This window comes from Petaurus breviceps, unplaced genomic scaffold (assembly GCF_028583685.1).
Source record: "Petaurus breviceps papuanus isolate PSGF00001 unplaced genomic scaffold, PetGlider_PUasm1.0 90919, whole genome shotgun sequence".
NCBI classification, from domain to species: domain Eukaryota; kingdom Metazoa; phylum Chordata; class Mammalia; order Diprotodontia; family Petauridae; genus Petaurus; species Petaurus breviceps.
The window spans coordinates 24,890,706-24,900,557 of record NW_027187378.1 but is presented as its reverse complement, the minus strand read 5'-3'; positions in this window follow the sequence as shown (position 1 = coordinate 24,900,557).

The window sequence follows — 9,852 nt, the reverse complement described above, 5'->3', positions numbered from 1 at the left end:
GATGGGGGAAGATATGGGAGAGAGCAGATTGGGGGAGGGGATATTCAGTGGGATCGCTGTTTTGGGGTGGTGAGTAGGGAAAAATGGGGAGAAAATTTGTAACTAAAAATCTTATGGAAATGAATGATGCAAACTAAAAAATAAAAAAGAGAGGAAAAAAACAAACAAACCAAGAATCGCCTACCTAGCAAAACTGAGTATAATGCTTCAGGTGAAAATATGGTCATTCAATGAAATAGAGAACTTTTGAGTATTCTTGTTGAAAAACCAGAACTGAACAGAAAATATGACTTTCAAATACAAGAATTAGGAGAAGCATGAGAAGGTAAACAGGAAAAAGAAATCATAAGGAACTTATTAAAGTTGAACTATTTACATTCTTACATGGAAAAGCAATAATTGTAACTCATGAGACTTTTCTCAGTGTGAGGATAGTTGAAGGGAATATATATGTACATATACATATGTTGTATGTATAGGAGAGTGTATGTGTGCATAAATGCATATGTGAGTGTGTATATATGTATGTACATGTATGCATAGACAAAGGGCACAGGAACAGTTGAATAGGAAAGGATGATATCTAAAAAATAAAATTAAGAGGTGAGAGAGGAATATAATGGGAGAAAGAGAAAGGGAGAGATAGAATAGGGTAAATAATCTAATATAAAAGAGGCAAGAGAAAACTGTTACAATGGAGGGGAAGAGCAGGAAGGTGAAAGGGAATAGGTCAATCTTACTCTCATTGAATTTGGCTTTAAGGAGGGAATAACATACACACTCAAGTGGGTGTCTTACCCTACAGAAAAGTAGGGGGGAAGGGGATAAAAGGGGAATAATAGAAGGAAAGGCAGATTGGGGGAGAAGGTAGTTAGAAGCAAGCACTTTTGAAAAGGAACAGGGTCAAAGCAGAAAATAGAATAAATGGGAGGTGGGGACAGGATGGAGAGAAATACAGTTAGTCTTTCACAATATAACTACTATGGAAATTTTTTGTGGAACTACACATACAACCTATATTGAATTGCTTGTCTTCCTAGTGGGCGTGGGTGAGGAGGGAAGAAAGGAAAGAATCTGGAAATCAAAGTTTTAAAAACATGTTAAAAATTGTTTTTTATATGCAACTGGGAAATAAGATATACAAGCACTGGGGTGTAGAAATCCATCCTGCCCTACTAGAAAGTTGGGGGTGGGGATGGGGGAGGATATAAGGGAGAGCAGATTGGGAGAAGGGGTATTCAGTAAGCTCGATATCTTGGGGTAGGGGAAACATGGGGAGAAAATTTATAACTCAAAATCTTGTGGAAATGAATGTTGAAAACTAAAAAGAAATAAATGATTAAAAACAAAAGAAGGGAATAAGCTTTTATTAAGTACTTACTAAGTACCAGGCATTGTGCTAAGCAATTTATAAATATTCTCATTTGACCTTATAATAACCCAGTGAGTGTCATTTTACAATTGAAGAAACTGAGGCAGACAGAAGTCAAGTGATTTGCGCTCAGGTTTTCCTGACTCCAGATCCAGGGCTCTAACTATTTTGCCTCTTTGCTGCCTCTAGAGGCAAGGAGGGTGAGGTTTGGAGATAGAATGCCATGGTAGAAAAAAAATGTTGGATTTGGATTCACTCTGTTTCTGCCATCTCTGTCAGTTCCGTCAGTGAAGGGGTTGGACTAACTGACCCAAGAGGCTTCTTGTAGCTCTAGAGTTGTCATTCAATAGAGTGGAGCTAATCGAGTTTTCCCATAGCTTTTGGGCATCTTTCCATCCAGACACACTTAAATAGCCTTGTGATCAGAGCTCATTTCTTGTGATGTTTCCCTGCCCCCTGGTGGCCTGATTGGATCTCTTCCCAGCCTTTGGGGTGCCAAGGAGGGGAGAGCATATTTTCAGAGAACTCTATTGTGCCTTTATTACCTTTCTTTCCCTTTCATGCCCACAGAAAAAAACTGAGACACATGGCAAGGTATGTAATAATGTTTTCTGGGTTGCCTAGTAAAGTGCAGGAAATAGAGTCTGGGATTCCTGGGTTCCTCTGTGCTAAGAACATAGAGCCTGGTGTAGAAAGGGCACAGGGAATGGAGGGAAATGACCCACTGGGTCTGAATTTTAGGATTTAGAGGGGCAAGGATTGTTAGGGCTTCTTCAGTCCAGGGGTCCTTAACCTTTTTTGTGTCATGTACCTCTTGGACAGTAAGTATGATGAAGCCTATGTCCTTTAACAATGTTTTTAAATGCAGAAAATTGAAGAAAAAAAATTAAAAAGAGAACCAATTATATTGAAATATGGTTTTCAAAATATTTTAAAAACATATTTGTGACATAGTAATTTACCAAGCAACAGGTATAATAACCAGAGAAATTTCAAAGTCGTGATGAACATAAATGATGTTTCTATGTCTCCAACAACTGTAATGTGATATGAAAATATCTGTGATTTTTTTTAGTGATAAAGTCAATGTGCTGCTAATACTACTGAGTTTTGTTGTCTTTATTTATATTAAATAAAATGCTAAGTTTCAATTAGAGGTTAGTGAAATTAAGGATGTGATTCTCCCCCCCTCCCTGCACCTGTCCCCACTTGCAGGTTAAAATCCCTTGCTCCAGTTCAACCAATGGCCTCATTTGATAAATGAGGAAACTGGGACCAGGAGAGGGGAAGCTTTGTTATTGTTTAATCATTTCAGTGGTGTGGCACTCTTTGTGACCCTATTTAGGGTTTTCTTGGTAAAGATACTGGAGTGTTTGCTATTTCCTTCTCTAGATCATTTTACAAATGAGAAAACTGAGGCAAAGACAGTGAAGTAACTGGCCCAGGGTCATACAGCTAGCAAATGTCTGAGGCTGTATTTGAACTTAGATCTTCCTGACTCCAGGCCTGGAACTCTATCTTCCTTTGAGGGGAAGCTTACAAGAGTGATTAAAAAAAAAAAAGCAAAGTCTAGACTCAAAACGAGGTTTCCTGATTAGAGACTTGAAATCTAGTATTTTTCTGTGCAGGCCTCTGTGGGCTGCAATTTAGGAGCAGAGAGAATGGGTCCCAAAGCCCCAAATCAGAACTAGGACCAATCTTATTAGCCAGAGAGGATTCCAAGGGGTTAACTAGGTAAACTGGAGAGGGGATTCAGGTGAGGAGCCCCAAGCATTCTGGGATTTAAGGTGTAGTGGGTGGCTTGTTTGTTTTTAAACTGAGTGGATCTTTCTGGCCATGGGCCAGTGGGCTTCTGGAGGAGGGAGCTGAGCCAGCAGCCCCTAACAGTGCTGGTAGCCCCAGGGATCTGGTCATGAGGTGGACCTTGGACCCCTGGCCCTTGGTGCTTGGTCTGCTCACATTTGTAGGAGGTAAAGGGGCCAGTGCAACCGGGAACCTGACTGATTCCTTCCAGGCTTCATTTCTTAGTTTCTGGTTCCTGGAACTGGGACTGTGGGTGTTGGAAAGGGGGACTGGGAAGAATCATAATTGATGTTAATGGTATCTGTAGTCAGCTTTTCCCCAGCTGGGGGCCATTCCAGGAAATCTGGGCTTAGCTCCTCAAGCCACAAGAGGAAGGAGGGAGAGAGAGACAGGGGGGATATTCATGGGGTCATAGGATATGGAGAACTAGAGGGACCTTAGAGACATCTAATTCCACCTCCATCCCACCCCCATTTTACAGGAAGGAAACTGAGACCCAGAGAGGTTTTGATACTTGTCCAAGGTCACACAGGAAATCAGTGGTAGAGCCTGAATCTGAATTTAGCATGGGGCAGTGGGAGGCATGCTGGATTTAGAGTCAGAGAACCTGAATTCAAATCCTGCCTCTGACACTGATAACCTGTGTGACTTTGGGTGAGTCACAATCTGGGTCTCAGTTTCCTCATCTGTCACATGAGTAAAGGGTCTGATTAGGTGATCTATAAGATCCTTTCCACTGCTCAGTCTGTGACCTCAAATGCAGTAGTCTTTGTTCCTAATGTTATTTAGTTGTTTTTCAATTGTTTTCAACTCTGTGACCCCATTTAGGATTTTCTTGACAAAGATACTGGAATAGTTTGGCATTTCCTACTCTGGTTCATTTTACAGATGAAGAAACTGAGGCAAACAGGGATAAGTGACTTGTCCAGGGTCACACAGCTAGTAAATGTCTGAGGCCAGATTTGAATTTAGTTCTTGACTCTAGTACCAGGGGTCTACCCACTGTACCACCTAGTTCTCTATAGAGTAACTATATTTATATTATATATAACATATACAATACATACATATCACATATATGTATATATGTGTGTGCTCTTTAAGTATTGGTTTAATTTTGTTAAGTGAAATCTTTGTTGCCAGTTCTTGTCTCTAAACATAGTGGAGCCATCCCACCTCATTAGAGGCAATGTGGTTGAATGCTAAGAGCACTGGATTTTTGAGTCAGAGGACTTGGGTTCAAATTTTGCTTCTTAGTGCCGGTGTGACCTTGGACAAGTAACCTCTCTGAGAAACTTGGTTATCAGTCAACAAACATTTACTAAGTGATTAAGTGTAAGTCACTATTCTAGATGCTGGAGGTACAATGGTAAATACCTCTTCCCCCCAAACCAAAAAAAGTTCCTACCCTCAGAAGTCCTTTTCCATCCCTTCCAGCTCTAAACAAAGCATCCTGTGATTATCTATTGTGCCTTAGGAGTTAGAGCAAAAAGGGACCTTAGGGATTATCTTGGCCACCCCAGCCACCTCATTTTACAGATGAGGAAATTGAGGCTTAAAGAGTTAAAGGAACTTGGTCTAGAAGCTAAGTGATATGTCCAAGATCACACAGTAGTAAGAAGCAATCAGGGGTCCAATCTATATCCTCTGACTGCAAATACCCTCCTTCCATTACCCTGCACAGCCTTAGCATGCTAATTTAGTGCTCATATGGCTTCACATACTGGTCTGTGTGGCTCAAGGTGCTGAGTTTGGTAGGATTACCTTATTTCTCCCCCCACTTCCTGTGAGAGGAGAGGGTCCTGCTCACAGGAACAAGTCCCAGAGTGAAAAAAGGCCCAAGTGCCTAGTGCTGGGGCATCCTGCTCCCACGGGTGCTTCTGGCTGGGCTCTTGTCCTTTCTTCCCTATCTGGGTCTAGGGGAAGCCTCTATTGGATTGGAGTTGCAGCTGAGGGGGGATGGTCAGTTTTAGTCCTGTGGGGCTGAAAGGCTGAGTGAGCCTTTGCTTTTGAGGTGTGAGATAGCATCTGAAAAAGAGTTTCTCCTAGGAAAAGTGACTTTACAAAGTGTGATTATGGCAAAAGGGAAAAAAATGTCAGACATGCTAGAATTTGATGTCCCTTTGGGTCTGCCACACTGAGGGAGGTACCTGGATAGAACTGGAATGAATATACTCCTGCTGGGCTGCCTGAGGGCTGGCAGGAAGCTCTTCTGTTTACTTAGCTGTGTGAAGTAGGACAAGTCACATGACTGTCTGGTGCCTCAGTGCACTCACCTGTAGATCAGTTACTAAAGTTATCACTAATTTACTTCACAGGGGGATGGTGAGGAAAGCACTTAAAGGGCTATTGAAATGATTGGCATCGTTACATCTCTCTCACCTAGGTTTGGATCCTGCAAGACCCCCAGAAGAAAATGCCACCAGCTTCAGGAACCATGTCACTCTGGAAGGGACCCAGTCCACTTGGGACGGGGATATCCCTGCTCTTAACCAAGGTGAGGTCACTTTACTTCCTTAGGCTTGACCTGGAGAAAGTGTTTGGGATCTTTGGAAATGCCTCAAATGGATTAATTAGCACCTAATAGTCTGTGTGGGAAGGGCGGGAAGGGAGAGAGAAGGGAGGCAGTGGTAATAATAGCAGCCTATACATACACACATGCATATAGGCTACTATTATGTATTATATATAGCTATTATATATCACTTTGTTAAAGAAATAGACAAAAACGATCTCATCTGATTGATCTTCAATAACTTCTAAGTGGGTAGTAGTGTAAGTGGGTAGCATCACTCTCCCCATTTTATAGATGAAGAAACTGAGACCCAGAGAGGTAGAATAGCTTTCCTAAGGTCACACAGCTACTAGGAGAGTTTGGACTCGAGTCCCCTGAACTCAAAGGCACCACACTATGTTTACATTTATAAGATGGGGCCCTGGATCTCAAGGAGGAGACTCCTATTTAGTTAGGGAAATAAGACACAGATATATGATAAGATCATGAATAACATAGGCAGTATGTGATTAGTGCCAAATGAGTGGCAGAGACATTAAATTGGGAGAGTTTCTCCTGATAGTAACAAGTTTAGCCTTGGGGACCTCAAGTGGAGGTATTGAAGGCAGGGATCGATGTCCACCAGGGGGCAATCTGGGCAGATATGCTCTGTCCCTCTCTGAGTCCAGCTTAGATCTGTGGTTAGATGCTGGCCTCATTTCTCCATCCCTCCTGCCCACTTCTCCCCTCCCCTCAATCCGCTTAGGAATTCTTTTGTTTTGTTTTCAGATGAGGGAAGTCATCTGACTCCTACATCTCTGGGTTGGCTTTTTAGATCCAAAGCAAACAGTGGAGTCCTGAATTAGGAGGCTATCATGGCAGCCTAAGTACTACTGTGTTTCCCCGATAATAAGACACTGTCTTATTATTTTTTTGGACAGAAAAACACCAGAGGGCTTATTTTCAGGGGAGGGCTTATTTTAATGAACATTGACAGCAATTTTAATAAACAGGTAAATGCGAACAAAAAAATGTACCTTTATTCAATAAGCAAATCACTGGGGAAGAACAGGATGACACACTCACTGCTGCAGCTCTGATTGGATGCGTTTCACAGGGGGGAGAGGGGGGGGACGGTGCATACAGAGGGTACCGTAATGTAGTGTGTAGCACAGGGGATCACCTTCACTACAGTAGCAATCTCAATAGGGCTTATTTTCGGGGGAGGGCTTATTTTAGAGGAATCTTACACAGTAAGGGGAGGGCTTATTTTCGGGATAGGTCTTATTATCGGGGAAACACGGTAGGCGCTGAAGGATTGAATGAGGGCAGTGGCACATGGACAGAGAAGAGTTCACTCTCCCTCTCCCCACCAAGAGGAACAGAACTTAGCTCCAACTCCCAGGGCCCCATCTCCCAGAGCCTCCTTATTCTCTAACAGGCTCCACTGGGCTGGTAGCCCTCTGTCTTCCTCAGCCTCTGGCATACCCAGGTTCCCCTGGGCCTTGGCCTAGGTAAGAAGAGAAAACCTGTCCTCCCTTAAATCACACTAATTGCTGACATTTACATAGCACTTTTATAGATTTTATCTCATTAAGAACTTATAGTGACATGATATAGATAAAAATCTTAGGAAACTTTATTATCCGAATACTCCGACCTTAGATGGACAGCTAGATGGTACAGGGGTAGAGCTCTGGGCCCGAAGGCAGGAAGACTTCTCTTCCTGAGATCAAACCTGGTCTCAGACACTTACTAGCTGTGTGACCCTGGCCAAGTCACTTAACCCTATTTGCCTCAGTTTCCTTATCTGTAAAATGAGCTGGAGAAGAAAATGGCAAACAACTGCAGTGTCTTTGCCAAGAAAATCCCAAATGGGGTCACAGAGTCAGATGTGACTAAAACCATTGAACAATAACATAACTTTGCATATGATGGTCTAATTATAGGGGGCAGAGTAACAAATTTTTAAAAAATTGAACATCCTGTAGGCATCTACAATTCAGCATGTCTGAAACTGAACTCATTATCATTTCTCCCTCCCAAATTTCCCCATTTCTGTCAAGGTCCCAGTATCCTTCCAGGCCCCTAGGTTTGCGACTTTGGTGTTATTCTTGGCTCTTCCCTCTCATTCACCTTATAGGGCCTAGTCACTTCCAAACCTTGTCATCTCTATAACCTCTTTTCCATCTGTCCCTTTTTCTCCCCTCAGAACCACCCCCTTAGTTTGAGGGGATCAGTACTGTACTGGGACCAGAGAAACTAGATAGTTAAGGACAGCCTTGCCCTGAGGCTCTGGAAATAATTAGTCCAATGATACATACAGGGCATGGATGGAACCTAGTTTAGGGAAAGGGAGAAGAGTGGGTACTAGGGAAGGTGCATGAGCCCAGGTAGATGACACAGAACCTATTCCAATCACATGTGCCGGGTCTCCTGCTAGACTTCAAGGAGCATCAAAAGTTGGGTTAAGAAAAGGAGGCTAGGGGCGGCCAGGTAGCACAGCAAGTAAGAGCACTGGCTCCAGTGTTGAGAAGACCTGGAGATCGAATCCCGGGCTCAGACACTTAGCACCCACCCAGACACACCTGGCCGTGTAACCTTGAGCAAGTTACTTAACCCCGATTGCTTAAAAATATAAAAAAAAAAAGAAAAGAAAAGGAGGCTAGTTGAGTTTTCTCCCAAGATCTTATAGATGAACCCTGCAAGATTACATCAAACCTCTTCCTTTCTTCCTCAATTTAGTTGTGAAAATAGTAGAAAGAGTTCTACCATCCCCACTTGCTCTTAGTGTATGGGAAGAGGGTAGGTGTTTACCTTAAATTGTTCTGGCACATGAAACAAAGGCCAGGAACTCTTTTGGGTTCTTATTCAGGGGAGAAACAGGTCTTCTCTGATATTTAACCTTTATCTCAAATCTCTTACTTTATAGGTTTCATCCCTGAAGGATCCCCAGAAAGCAGCTTCCTTGTTGAAGGTGACATCATCAAGGCAGTAAGTAGGGGGGAGATAACTATGTTTTCCATTTCTATAGTACTTTGAAGTTTACCAAGTGTTTTCCCCATTAAAGTCTTGGGGAGGTAGTTCAAGCAAGAAATAGTAGCCCATTTTACAGATGGGGGAATTGAGTCTCGGAGGTTGTGACTTGCATGTGTGTATGTATGTATATGTGTGTACATATATGTGTGTATATATATGTATATATATGTCACAGGTTGTGAAATAGCTATGTTGAGGAGCAGGGACAGAAGGGGAATGACAGCCAAAAGGAAGGACATTGTTTGCTAATGTGCTATAGAACCAGGGTCTCTGAGTGAAAGATCCTTCTTTCTAGTTTTCTTTCCTTGGATAGAAGAATTCAGAAGATGAACACATTTTCCTTTAAACTCCTTTCCTTTAAAACTCCTTTCCTACTGAAAAGTAGGCCTCTAAGAAATATTAAATGTTTTTTTTCTCTCTCTCTGTGTATACATTATACATATACAGATATATGTGTATATGGAATATTCCTAAATGCTTTTGTTTTAATTCTAGTCCAAGATTCTATTCCTAATGGGGGAAACTAAGGGATATGTTGTAAAGATGCAAGATTGGCTCCCTTAAGGCTTCCAAGCAAGATTCAATGTTTTTAAGCATCCCAAATTCCATTTTTAAATTTTTATTAATATTTTCTGTTTCTTATATCACCATAGTTAGCCCAAATACCCTTCAATCTCTGCCCCCCCCCCCCAAAGTCACTCTATATAATAAATAGTATTTTTTAAGAGAGGGAAAAAAAGTCAGCACAATTGATCAGTACATTAAAACAGATTGAAAACTTGTGCAATGTGTAACACCTGTGGATGTCTCATTTCTTCAAAGACTGTCCTTACATATCTCTTCAATCAAGTCCCATTTTATTTTTATAATTTTGTTACATTTAGTTTGATTTTTTTCATTATGTAGTTCTTTCCATTTAAGTTATTATCGTCATATTTATTGTTTTCTTGGTTCTGTTTACTTCAACTCTGTGTCAGTTCATGTAGATCTTTCCATACTTTTCTGTATTCGTTGCATGCATCAATTTTTTTCTTTATAAAATAGTTATATTCCATTACATTCATATACCACAATTTGTTTAGCTATTCCCTAATTGATGGACATTTATTTTGCTTCCAATTCTTGATGATCACAAAAAGTGCTG